Genomic DNA, 14,759 nt, shown 5'->3' on the forward strand with positions numbered 1-14,759 from the left:
CAAGTTTGCAGGGCCATTAATTGCATCCTGCTCTGAAGAACTGTGACTCTGGGTAACATGAATGACATTGCGGCTGGCTTTGCATAAATGAGTTTCCCTAACTGTGGAGGGGTGATAGATGGGATGCATATTCCAATTCTGGCACTAGCCCACCTTGCCTCCGAGTAATCGGAAGGGGTATTTCTCTATGGTTCTCCAGGCGCTTGGGGATCACCGTGGGCATTTCACTGACATTAAGGCAGGCTGGCCCAGAAAGGTGCATGACGCACTCATCTTTCGGAACACTGGCCTGTTCAGGAAGCTGCAAGACAGGACTTTCTTCCCAGACCAGAAGATCACTGAAGGGGAAGTCGAAATGCCCACTGCGATCCTTGGAGACCCCGCTACCCTTTAATGCCATGGCTCATGAAACCCTACACAGGGAGCCTTGACTGCAGCAAGGAGCAGTTCAACAACAGACTGAGTCAATGCAGAATGACTGTGGAGTGTGCTTTTGGCCATTTAAAGGGCCGCTGGCATTGTCTGTGTGGGCAGCTGGACCTGGCTGATGACAACATCCCCACAGTTATATATGTGTGCTGTAACCTCTATAACATTTGTGAAAGGAAGAATGAAAGATTCACTCAGGCACAGAACTCGGAGGTTCAACACCTGGAGGGTGAATTTGCACAGCGAGAGAGAAGGGCTATTAGAGGGGCCCAGTGTGGGGCTGCAAGGATTAGGGATGCCTTGAGGGAGAAATTTGAGGCTGAAAGCCACCAGTAATGTCTGGTGCCCTGCACGGAAGTGAAGTGCAGTGGTTCCAATGTTAGTAGGAATCTGTATTTGCTACATTGGCTTGCAGTGCTTGTTGCTTTCCTGGGCTACAGTATCTTTTACTTAATGCAATAATAAAGAATGTTTTCAGAGACAAAAAATCCATATATTTAAAAGAAAGTTCATTTATTGAAAAGAAACACACTGCTTGGGAAACAGAAAGGGCAATGGGATGGGGTGGGGAACAGTTCAATCACAGATTTGCGTATCTCCTGTTATCATACTCAACCTTCCTGTCTGGAGTGCCGTGCAATGAGTGCTGCACTTCAGGCTGGCTATACTGCATGGTGATGGGGGTTGACTGCAGTGGGTAAGGGCCATAGTTTGCAGGGGTGGGTGGTGAAGCTACAGGTGTTGGAGGCAGCTGGTGACGATAAGAAACCGGATGTGGGGGAAAGTGGGTTGGAGGTGACATGGGGGCACAAGAGAAATAGTTTTGGGACAAGGGCAGCGGGGGGCGGTAGTGCTCCACCTGCATGGATACGAGCGCTTGTATCGAGTCCGCTTAGCATGCCATAATGCTTAGCCGCTCCATGCTTTGGTGCCAGCGATCTGCATTCTGCTGGTGGACCCAACTTTCACTCTCCTGCCATTCCTGCGCTTTTTGATTTTCATTAAGGGACTGCTGCATTATTTCATGCAGCATGTCCTCTTTGCTTCTATGTGGCCTCTTCCTAATTCTTTGGAGTCTTTTGGCTGGGGATAACATGGGTGGCTGAGATCTCAAGGTTGCATCTGTAAAAACAAAATGCAACACTTAACAGAGGCAGCATTGTTCACACCATACAGAGCAATGATTCCCCCATACTTAAAGACAAGCACAGTCTACGCAATAGCTGAATTTGCCCATCCCAAAGCGAGTGCACATGACCCATAGGAGCCTCAAAATGGTGAGTAAGAACATGGGTACTGTTCTCTGGGTTTCTGTGCCTTGGGGAGAGCCAACAGTTGCAGGGGGCCCCTATACTGAACACTGTCTCCACATTTTCCACAGGATGAGTTCGTCCTAGAAGATATCTCACTGCTGAGGGTGACCTGGGAAGCAAGGGAGGGTCTTCTACCACAGTGCGGCTTCCGCCCTGGCCCATATGCAGCTTGACTGTGTGCAGCAATGGTCCCTCTGCCCCTCATAGCACAGTGGTGCGGACATGTTAGCCTGGCTGGAACAAGGAGCACAGTAGCTCTGCCAAGGAACCTGCGCACGCACATTGCCCAGCTTCTGCATGAGACCTTGGAAGAGATCACTTAGATGTGAGATTACCGTGATGTGAGAGAGAGCACATCAACACCCTATTCCACATCTAAGCATGCATGCAGCCCTAACCCTCCTTGCCTCAAGAGCCCACACCAAACAACTTCCTTCCCAAAATAAAAGCCTCTTACCTGGCACCTCTCTGGTGTTTATCCTTCCCCAAGCACTGGCCACTGCGACTGGCTATCTTCCTCCTGGCTTGAGAACAGCTCCTGGCTGCATGCATATAGGGATGCCTGGCTGTCTCCCTCCTCCTCAGCACCCTCGCTCCTGCTTTCCTCCTCCTGCCTTGTTGAACTGGGCTCTGAAGTGTCTATGGTGGTACTCGGAGTGGAGGTGGGAATCGCCCCCAGTTATTGTGTCCAGCTCTTTGTAGAAACGGCAGGTCGTGGGGGCAGCACTGGAGCAGCAGTTTACCTCGCCGGCTTTGTGATTGGCATTCCACAGCTCTTCACTTTAACCCTGCACTGCAGTGCGTCCCGGTCATGGCCCTTTTCCATCATGTCCCTTGATATCTGCCCGAAGGTATTGTAATTCCTACTACTGGTGCGCAGCTGGGACTGGACAGCTTCCTCCCCCCAAATACTGATGTGGCCCAGCAACTCGCCATTGCTCCAGATTGGGAATCGCCTGGCACGTGAAGGCACGGTCACCTGGAAAGATTAGCTGAGAGCACTCCACGCTTGGCTGAGCAAACAGGAAGGGGATTTTCAAAATTCCCTGAGAATTGAAAGGGTGGGTCTGATGGTTGGTCACCTGAGGACAAGGCAGTAGAGTTCAAAGTGATGACCAGAGTGGCTAGCACAGGCATTGTGGGACACTTCTGGAGGCTGACCAGAGTGCATAACAAACCAGGGCATCCATACTGATGCTGAGGCCTTCCAGCCAGGGCACAGCAAGCATTATGCCTCTTGTTGAGGTGGATTACCAGGAGCACTCCAGCCACGGAGTCTGGGTGCTCTACGTGCCTTGCCAGTGTGGACGCAAGTGTAGCCAAGCCCTTAGTAAGTAAACAGAAGTAAAATAAACTAGTGATCTCTACTGAGCTCCTAACGGACAGGAGAAGCCCACCTGGCCACAAACACCACAATTAGCACTAACTGGAATCCTTAGTGGCACTGGCCTTGGAGTCCCAGGACTAGACTGGCTTGCAGACTGAACTAACCCTGGGAGGCATGTCCCTCACATGGCTATGCAAGTTTAATTCCAGCCTAGAACCCTTTCATTTATTAATGGAAGGGCTTCTGTGAAAAGATATGAAGAAATCTGTCTGCATCAATAATCATCTCTGGGCTCAATTCCAAAGTCTCTCTTCACATTTTATTTGCAGAAGTTCATATCAGTTCAGTCCCTTGGATTCCAGCAGATAAGTCTGTAACCTCTTTTGATAATATCTCCCCAGGACTCACATTTACAACGCAGACACATGTTATATTCCATCACAGTGCTCACCTCACCACAGGTTGCAGTGGCAATAAATGATTGAGAGTGATTCTCTAGTTGTGAAAATGTGGTTAACGAATCAGGCTAATAGTGATTAGAGAAAGTTCAGCTTTGAAACAGGATCTAAATCCAAACTTCCCCAAAGTTAGGGGGTTGGACAAGTGTGCGGGGGTGGAGGGGTTGACAAGGTGTGTGTGTTTCAGATCTGGTCTTCTGGTTTGGAACCATTCCTCATAGTGACAAGCATCATTAAGAACCTCAGTAGTTGTAGCAATGTCTCCTCATATCTTGACTTTTTCTATTTCCCTTCCTAAAAATATTAGGAATTAGCCTTTTTTCCCTCGGTCGTTGCAGTTGTTTTCTTCTATAAAATTCAACAAGAAAGAAGAAATCCAAGGCATTTACACTCACAGAAAACCAGTCATGCAAAACATTAGTTTATGAAAGAGAGATGGCTATACTGAGTCAAAACTAACACAATTACCTACCTGAACAGGCTCAGCTACTCTACACATTACCTAATTTTGGCTCTTTAGATTTTTACTGTTTTTCTGTTGCTGTGAGGTTCTTTTGTGCATTCTTTTATACTTTTGTTTGCCTGGACCACCACTGGCTAGAAATATAGCAGTAGAAGCTGTTGTCATGGAAAATATGAATTACCTCTACAGATATAATCTCCCTGTCACTGCCAACAAAAATGGATGCAAGATCTGCAAACTGTACTAATAAATCTGAGATTGTCAGGAAAAGGGGTTTCAGTCCCATGAAAAATTGAGATTTTGAAAAAAAAATTCCAAATCAGAACAAAAAAGCCAAAATTTCAATTTTTCCCTCTATATTATATTTTTCAGAATTCATTCTGGGTCAGTCAAAATGTTGTGTTTTGATTTTGACCCTTGTCTTTTTGTTTTTTAAAATAAAAAATAAAGTGCATTGTTAAATGAAAAGTTTCAAAACAAAAAAAAATCAAAACGTTTTATTTCAAACTTTTAAACAAAACTTCATTAAAATCAAAAAGATTTCATGAAAATTCTGGGATCTAAATTAGCTGTTACCACTCAGGAAAGATCTTGGAGTCATTGTGGATAGTTCTCTGAAAACGTCCACTCAATGTGCAGCAGCAATTAAAAAAACAACTCACAATGTAAGGTAGCATTAGGAAAATGATAGCTAATAAGACTGAAAATATCTTAATGCCATTATATGAATCCATGGTACGCCCACACCTTGACATTCTAGTCACACCTCTCAAAAAAGATATATTAGAATTGGAAAAGGTAAAGAAAAGGGCAATAAAAATTATTAAGAGTATGGAACAGTTTCTGTATGAGTAAAGATTAAAAACACTGGGACTTTTCAGTCTGGAAAAGAGACAGCTAAAAGGGGATATGGTAGAGGTCTATAAAATTGTGAATAGTGTGGAGAAAGGGAATAAAGTGTTATTTACCCCTTCACATAACACAAGAACCAAGAGTCACCCACAGGAAGGTTTAAAACAAACAGAAAAAAGTACTTCTTCACACAAGATACAGTCAACCTGTGGAGCTCATTGCCAGGCGATGTTGTGAAGTCCAAAACTATAACTTGGTTCAAAAAAGAATTAAATAAGTTCATGGAGGATATGTCGATCAATGGGTCTTAGCAAAGACGGTCAAGTATACAACCCCCTGCTCTGGGTGTCCATAGTCTCTGATTGTCAGAAGCTGGGAGTGGACAACACTCCAGGGGATGGATCGCATGATGAATGCCTGTTCTGTTCATTCCTTCTGAAGCACTTGGCATTGACCACTGTCAGAAGATGGGATACTGGACTAGATGGACTATTGGTCTGACCCTGTATGGCCATTCTTATGTACAGTGTTCTTTACTTCCTACCATATCCTGTCATGAAGTGTTGCTGCGCACATGTGCAGAGTGTCTTTTTCCCTTCCAGAGGCTGCCACATTTCAGTACTGGGAGATGTAATTTGAATATAAAGTTTGTAAAGCAGTTTGAGATGTTGGTTTTAGGATTAAAGACCCTATAGAAATATAAGGCTGTATTGTTTATAGACATTTGTGGTGCTGACCATAACAATGGATTTATCATCACACAATACACCTGTAAGGTAGGGAAGTATTATTACCCCAATTTCACCAATGAGGAATTAAGATTAATTAAGAGAGAGCCTTGCCCTAGGGTACACAGGAAGTCTGCAGTAGAGCAGCAACGTAAACCTAGATCAAGTGTGTCCCAATCCTACGCCTTAACCACAAGACTATCCTTTCACTGTTATCATTATTTAGTTAGGAATAATTATTGCAGTCTTCCTTTCACACTGAGGGAATGGAGCATGAAGGTCTTACTGCTCACTGTGTAGTTAGAAGAATATGAAGAAATAGCTATTCAGAAAAGTATGCTATTGAAGATCTACATTGCTTCAATCAGTCTGCAGCTCACAACTGTGAAATGGCCTGTTTTCTCAAGCTTGTCAGTAATGTATATCATTCACTTGACAACACATGAAACTTGAATTGGCTTATATACAGCAATTTCCAGTTGAAGTGTTGGTTAAATTGATACATTCACACAGGGAAATGAAGTAAGGATGTTCTCTCTTTATTTATTGGTGAAAAAAAGTCCTGCATGAATATCCTTCTTAAGTACTAAGAGCAGAGGAAGAGTGTCTGTGTATAAGGAGAAAGATAGGGGGGAAAGGGGAAGCAATTGTAATGCCGACAGACCCCACAATCATTGGTGGCCAGGATCAAACCTGGGACCTGAGGAGTGTAATGCATGAGCATCTACTGTAGGGGTCGGCAACCTTTCAGAAGTGGTGTGCCAAGTCTTCATTCATTCACTCTGATTTAAGGTTTCGAGTGCTGGTAATATATTTTAATGTTTTTAGATGGTCTCTTTCTATAAGTCTATAATATATAACTAAACTATTGTTTATGTTTATGTAAAATAAATAAAGTTTTAAAAATGTTTAAGAAGCTTCATTTAAAATTAAATTAAAATGCAGAGCTCCCCAGACTGGTGGCCAGGATCCAGGTAGTGTGAGTGACACTGAAAATCAGTTCGCGTGCTGCGTTCGGCACGTGTGCCATAGGTTGCTTATCCTTGATCTACTGCATGAACTAAAAGATACACATTCTTTAGCCGAGGCTGTAGCAGACCCATCAATCTCTAGCTAGTCTAGCTGCCACTTGAAGTCAGAGTGCCACACCAAGCAGGCATGGATTACACAATAAAGAGGAGAGAGAATGTTTCTTTTGAGCAAATTGCTTTAATCTTTTCATTATTGTTCTCATCTCCCTGTTTGAACCCAGCGAGAACATAAATTCACCACCCCCCCCCAGCCACAGCACAACTAATGGTAGAATTTGGTCCTAAATGTATAACTGCAACGAATGGAAGGAAGGCATTCCTTCCTGAAATGAGTGGAAGGTGGGCTGACTACCCTCTTGAAAGAAGACGATCATTTTGGTAAGTAGGGAGAGCCCAGGAATTCATGACTATTCCTCACCAGCTAGGAAGGGTATGTGTCCGTCTCATCAGGTGACTCTGATATTTTATAGTTCTTCTAGGGTTCCCTGTGTGAATGGTCCAAATTCTGTGAAAAAGGGTATGGATTTATGGTTTATGTGCACGGCAATCAGTTCTCGTAATCCTGCCTTGGATTCAGGTGATCTTATCTGCAAAGTAGGCTGAAAATTCTTCCCAATGAGCAGTGCTATCTCTTTCTGGAGCTGAATGGGGGCATTAACATTGCAGTTTATGATTCAGTATAGTTCTGCTGAGCATGACTTCCTGGCTGTTCTGGTGTAGGAAAAAAAGAAACTCTTGGCATTTTGTACAACTGTGGCATAAGACAGGAGGAATTCCTTATGCTTTAGGTTGTCAGTGGCTGCTAGTGTTTTCTGCCACTGACATTCATTCTCCTTCCTTACAGTCAGAGCACATAACAACTACTTCTGTACATGCTAGCAAAAGAGATCGGACTATGTGCTTTATTATTTAACTAGTTGGCCGTAGCTATGGCAGAAAACATTTTCCATTCCTGTTTCTGCTGAGTGAAAAATATTTCATTAAAATCTTTAAATAAATTAAATACCCCCACTGTGCATCATTTAGTTTCAGTCTCTTTTATATTAAAATAATTTTTGTCTTTCACCTTTGCACAGCTCCTGTATGTTTAGTAACCATTTTCAACTATCATGCAGTGCTAAACAAAGCTTTTACATAGTGGGCTTATTTTACTTCCAGCTTAGATACTGGCCCTTAATTACCCCAGTATTGTTTTAAACTCCCTCAACACATTCCTGTCTGGTGTTCTGTGCTGGAATAACACTTTCACACTATTGTATGCATTTACAGTCGGAGGCTTGACAGGAGGCAAAGGCAATCAAACCACATTGTCTGGCCTAACAGTGGAGAAACTGCCATGTTTCTTATGCAGAAGGTTAATAATAGACTCTGCTATCTGTATAACACAAAATATGTCATGCTGAGAAGTTGCATCCTGTGTGATATTGTCACTATGGGAGCCCAACATGAGACATTCAAGAGAGGAATTTTAATCTTTAATCATGAAGCCTATTGCTTAAATATCAAACAATAAAGCTCTTCTGCCGATGTCAGACTAAGATGCTAAGTTTAGACAGAGGTTATAAATGACATCCCTCTTCAGCAGGAAGGTGCAATTAGCAGGTTGCTCACAAATAACTCTTTCAATTAAAAACTTTAGAGGCCATATTCTGCTCTCAGATGCACAATGAAAATTATGCTGATGTTGCAGTAGTCTGGGTCATGGTGGCAGAAGATTGTGGCACAAGCTAAAGCATTAGTATGGGCAAGAGAGAAAGGGGCAATTTTATAATTATTATTGAAGGAGGATAGACAATATTTGATGAAATTTCAGGTGGAAAGAAAGAAAGAAAGAAAGAAAGAAAGAAAGACCAGGATTGCAAGTTTAGAGTGAAAGAAGGATTATGGAGTTTTCCATGGTGTGGGATGGGGAGACAATTTGGGAGAAAGGCTACAGAGGTCACTTTGTGCCATGTTTAATCTAGGGAATTAGTGGGGTGTCTAGGAGGATATATTGGAGAGAAAGGAAGAGCTGAAAGCCTTGTGATAAGGTGGGAAAGATCAGAGAGAGAAAAATACATTTAAGAGTCCTCTGCTCAGAGCTGTTGAGAGACTACGGGAGCAGATGAAGTCACCCAAGGCACCTTCTCCCTTCTAGGGATGAATTTGATCCATCCTGTGTTTCCTGTGATCCATCTGATCCAGAACATTTGACTGAACAGTAAACCAGCATTGTAACACTCAATTTAATTGAACTTATCTAAGGAACGAGAAAAGGCTAACCATGAAAAATGTATGGGTGTGTGTATGAAAAAAAGTCCTGATAATAAGCTTGCAAGGAATTTAAAGTCCTTATAATGTTCAAAGCATGTCTGTTTGGCTTGAATCCAAGATACGTAAGTTTGTTCCGCAGTGATGAAATATTCACTCAACATTAAATCCTAATGTGTTATTGCAAAGTGTTCTGTAATGATGGCGTGCTTGAGCTGTTAATTGATTATGAAATGCCTTAAGAGTTTTATGAAAGGCATAAGATACAATTAGTTATTATTGGATCATGGAGCTCATTAACTGTAAAGAAAATAAATATGCTGAATTCCAATTTGCCAGTGAATCTCTTTTGTTTGGAAACAGATTTGTGTTATTTTCCTTTTCTCTGCTAACATCAATGTCTTCTGCCTGTTAGAATGGAAATGTGTTCAGAAAGATTAAAGGCCTGAACCAAATCCCATTGAAGTCAGTTGGAGTCTTTCCCATTTACTGCAGTGGGAGTTGGATCGGGCCCTGACTGACCTGTCCAAGCTCAAGCAAAAGATCTGTGGAGAAGAGCTAAACATAAAACCTATCTATTCTATTCTATTCTAGGTCCAATTCTTCCACATCTATTTGAGTCGCAAGACATTTACAGTATAGACACTCTTTTGAGAATTCTATCTATATCCAGGACTGGACTTTACATTTTGAAGGTGGTTTGAGCTTTGAGTTCAGGCCCATCTCTCTTTACTTTGTCAAAAAGGTTTCTTTATAAATGGTGAGCAGGGCCGGCTCCAGGCACCAGCTTATCAAGCAGGTGCTTGGTGTGGCAACTCGGGAGTGGGGCGGCACTTTCAGGGATTCGGCAGCAATTTGGTGGAGGGTCCCTCACTCCCGCTTGGAGTGAAGGACCTCTCACTGAATTGCCATAGATCACGATCGCGGCTTTTTTTTTTTGGCTGGAACCGGCCCTGATGGTGAGATTAAGGCAATTAGGATCATATTTTCAAAAAGTGACTCCTAATGTTGTGTGGTGTGACGCTTTGTAACTTGTAGGAATACCCTGAACCCCCACGTTCATCCTTGTAATATGATTGTGTGGTATCCAGTGCAAAGTTTGTCATATCCTATGTCTTCAGAAGGCTCATGATACACTGAGCATTGTTGTTAGAATAATCTTACAGGTTGTAATTTATTTCATGTATATAGTTATGAGGCTGAATATGCCTCCTCGTAGCTTAAAACAAGGCCAGGCAAAACTCTCCAGGAACAGAGGGGTAGTTCACACCTCATCAGGGCATGTATGGGACAAACCCAGCCCATCCTCACAGGAACAAAGGACACTGGTCTAGGCAGCAACAAAGGATCTGCTAGACTCTCGAGTGAGTCATGCTCTTTCCCTTGGTCACTTTGGGACTATGATGAGGTAATGCTCACCTGACTCTGAAGGGGGAGGGGCACAAAGCCAAGTGGAAAGAAAGAACATGATAAAAGGGAGAGACATTTGCCATGCTTTCTCTTCCACCTCCATTTACAGACATCATCACCAAGTGACTGAAGCACTGATCAAAGGGGAGAGCCTGGTTGAAGGGCAACCAGCCAGCCTGTGGTGAGAAGCATCTAAGTTTGCAAGGGCACTGAAAGTGTTAAGAGCAGCTTAGAATGCATTTTGCTTTTATTTCATTTGATCAAATCCAACGTGTTATGCTTTGACTTATAATCACTTAAAATTTATCTTTTGTAGTTAACAAATTTGTTTGTTTATTCCACCTGAAGCAGTGCATTTGGTTTGAAGTGTGTTGGAGACTCCTCTTGGGATAACAAGCCTGGTACATATCAATTTCTTTTTGAAATTGACAAACTCATATCAGCTTGGAGCGTCCAGCGGGCATAACTGGACACTGCAAGATGGAGGTTCCTAGGGTTGTGTCTGGGACCGGAGATAATGGCTAGTGTCATTCAGTTGCACAATCCAAACAGTGGCTGGCCAAAAGTGCTCCCTCACGTAGCTGGGAGTAGCTTACAAGCCAGAGGCTATGCGTGAACAGCCCAGAAGTGGGGGTTCTCACAGCGAAGCAGGTTAGTTCCCAGAGTCAAGGATTGGAGTGACCCAACAGATCACCGGTCCAGATAACACCAGGGGAATGTCATGGGTTGGTCCACTCAGCACTGGGGTGGTGCCTCCTCCTGGTCCTTCTGGGGAATAGCTATCCAGATCAACACTCCTTCTTGCAGTTACACGCTGTTCTCCACCTCTCTCTCTGGGTGTGCGGCCCCTCCTTTGCTCCACTAACTGGTGCTACCTCTTCATGACTTGGCCCTCCAGTCAGGTCACCAAATGGCTTCCCCTTCTGTGATTGGAATGTCTTTCCTTGCCAACAGTCCTAGGCAGTCTTCCCATTCACTGCCTCATAGACCATTCCCTCAGTGGCTGGCAGGGGAACTTGCCCCCCCCCCTCCAGTTTCTGGCTCAGGGACCCTCCAGCCAGCAATCAAAATCTGTTCCCTTCTAGACCTTACTGACTTTTCCTGAGCCCCATCCCACCTTCCTGGCTTCCCCTAACTCTGAGTTTGCCCGCTCAAACACACCTCCCGCATCCCAGGGAGTGACGGCAGCCTCTTCTGCTTCCAATTTCCTGTCTTTATAAGTTCAGCCCAGCTCATTCCTCCTCAGCTGGGCTCCCTCACTCAGTCAGGGGATTACTTGGCCACCTGATTCCCCTCAGCTGTGGCCCATTGCGTTAATTAGCCCCAAGCTCACTCTGCATTAACCCTTTCTGGGCCAGTGTGGGATAAATACCCCATCACATGTGGCAAAATTGTTTGCAGACATTAATGCAATAATTGTGCAACAGCCCCTCCCCACATTTTAAACCTGTGGAAGCCCCACCATTAGAAAACTGTATGTCTGGGGAAGCTGTGGCTTGGCAAGGAACCACTCTGTTCCATCACCTAGGAAACCCACAAGGAAATACCCATAGGGACTAATACTCACCTTGGAAGCATAAATTTGCCTTGGTTCCTGCTCCATGCTTTGAAAAACCCCAATAGAAGCCAAGAGGGCATGGCCCAAGAAAGAACCAAACTACCCAGGTTGAAGGGAGCTTCAGAAGTAGCATGGAGAAGCTTATGTCAATAGCCCAGCTCTCCCTCATCCTGTGAGATCTGCATGATTTGCCTGCAGACCTCCATGCACTAGTGGATCTTGAGACATTCCACAGGTGTGCAAAACCTCAATTTTTGCACGCATGATCAACTCAGAGTACAAACTCATTCTTATGTCTGTCTAGGCCACAGGAGGGCAGTTATAGGTCTTAGTCCTTGAAGGGCAACTATTGTTATCACTACACTTAATTGCACAGAAGAATAAATGACTAAAGAAAAGTATTTCAGGCCTCTTAAATATATTAAGAAAATAACAGTGAAATAGGAGTTTCCATCCTGAGACAGTAGAAGACCCAGGAAGGACAGTTCAACATTTAGTAGGAGACTTTCTACTTTGTTGTGCAGAAAGGTGGTTGTTAAATTAATAAAACAAAAATTAAAATTAGAATTCATCTCACATTATCAATGAGAACTGCCTGCCTGTCTCATGCATTCAAATGCTGCCATCTGAGACACATAAAAATCCCACCTGATAATGAAGTATATCAGGGAAAAGGCATTTCTCATTGAGAAACATCAACAGCACCACGGATATGGAGATAATGAAACAGGACAGATGTTTCTCTGAGCCCTTTTCCAAACTGAGTTTTGAATACGGATTATTAGTTAATAAATATTTATTTGGCTACTATAACTATAACTGTAACATTCATTTAGATAAGGTACTATAATCAAGGCAGTTTTCCTTTACGAAATGCTGGTTTTGATTTTGTGATTATTGAGGTGTTTCCAGCCTCTGATTCTTCTCTCCATCAGAAGAAGTGTCTGGAAATGGGCAATAATCTCTAGAGTACTGCTAAAGTTCAAATGGATTTAATTTTCTAACTCAAAGAATGCCTTGCAATCAATTTTACATAATTGGTTTTCTTGTAGATCTTACCTTCTGAGGGAGCTTAAGTGTGACTGGCAATTTCTATTCTTTAAAGTTCTTCATTTTTTCTTAACTATTTTCATATTTGGATTTAAAAAAAATTAATACTTCTGGGGATTGGGATCGGGGTGCGGAAGCAGGGTCAGGGCACAGGGGCTTCCCTCGCTTCACAGCAGGACTGCCAGGTGGGTGGAGCAGGGTAAGCTCCCATGCCCTGACACCACTCAATTTGTGCTGGGGCTTGCCAGGATTGAGCCTTGGCACCTCTTTCATTACAAATTAGGCACTGTACATGAGTATACCCATTGTCCCACTGTGCTTCAGAATTCAACAGAAAACAAACAAAATAATGCATTTGCATATAAAGAGGCTCTTAATTTCCATTCTTTGCTCATTAGCAGCCTCCGAAAACCCATCTGTCTTTGCTGCTGTTAAATTTACGCAGAAAAAGTCACATATCTGATCAAGTAGAAGTTCATCCAAAAGTAATTTATTTCTCCTTCCTGTATTTCTATAGGACTTAGATCTTTCTAGACATAGGACAATTATTTCTAGACACAAATGAGAAGAGAATTCAAGATTCTGGGTTTTTTTTGTTAAATTTTTTCAAGCTAGTGGTGTGAAGACGCTATTTAATTACAAGGTGCTATTGTTATAGAACAGGGAACCAGGATCTAGACAATATTTAGACCTGCCATGGGAGCAAGAGACTAGACTAGAAGACTTCTCAAGGTCCCTTCCAGTTCTATGATTCTACGATCTCTTGAGTTCTAGTCCTGACTTTGCCACTGACTCATTATTTGACCTTGGACAAGTCACTGAAATGCTCTGAAAATGATACTACTTTCACTTTACTGGTGTAAATCCAGAGCAACACCACCAAAGTCAATTGAATTACACTTTAAAATACAGTTTAAATCTGGTAGAAAGGAAAAGAGAATCAGCACCCTCTCTTTGTTACCCATCCGTACATGAGCTTAATATTATTATTCATAATAATTATGTTTATTACAGCAGTGCTTGTAGTGAGCGGCCTGGCTCCCAGCTGCCCTAGAGAGGGACAAGCCCCTCCAGATGCCAAAGTGGGCGGAGCCACTGGAGCCTGCACCTGCCCCCCAGAGGTCAAGGTGCAGGACAGGAAGTATAAATGCCTGGCCGCTGGAGAGGCCGGATGGTGGTGCCCTAGCTCTCGCTGGGGAGACTCCTGCTGCCTGTGACCGCTTCGAGGACTGGCCATACCCGTTGAGGTCGGATGCCGACCAGACACCGGAGAAGCCAGTAAACCTACCGGTGAGAAGGGACCCAGAGGAGCTGCCCAGCTCACCGCGTGCTGAGTACCCTGAGGAGCCCATGGTGCTTGATGCCGTGGAAGACTCCGACCAGACGCAGGTACTGCTAGAGGGGGAGGTCGGAAGTAGCCCAGGGGCAGCCGACTCTAGTCTGGCTGTGGCACACCCAGAGCTCAGACTGGCCAGGATCCCCACTGACACAGCAGCAGGTTGCCTGCCGCTGTCAGGGCCCCAGGCTGGGAGGCAGTAGAGTGGGCAGGCCTGCGTCCCCCCTGCCACCCCACTCACGGGTGGCAGTCTCCCCCTTGCCCCTGACGCTCAGGACCAGGAGCCTGGGCTTTGTGCTTGAACTGTCTGTTTGCTGTGCCGTCCTGACCTATGGCCTGGGCTTATTATTGAACTCTGTGCTCAGCCCCTGCCTGAGGTCTGAGCCCTTGACTGTTTCCTGCCCCACCAGGCTAATTCGCCGACTCACCAGACTTGTATAGTGAGGTGGCCTGGCTCCCAGCCGCCCCAGAGAGGGGCGACCCCAACAGCACACGCCTAAAGGACTAACCAAGAGTCACAACTGGGGCCCCGTTGTGCTAGGCACTGTACCCAG

Source organism: Gopherus evgoodei, chromosome 1, assembly GCF_007399415.2.
Source record: "Gopherus evgoodei ecotype Sinaloan lineage chromosome 1, rGopEvg1_v1.p, whole genome shotgun sequence".
Taxonomy (NCBI): domain Eukaryota; kingdom Metazoa; phylum Chordata; order Testudines; family Testudinidae; genus Gopherus; species Gopherus evgoodei.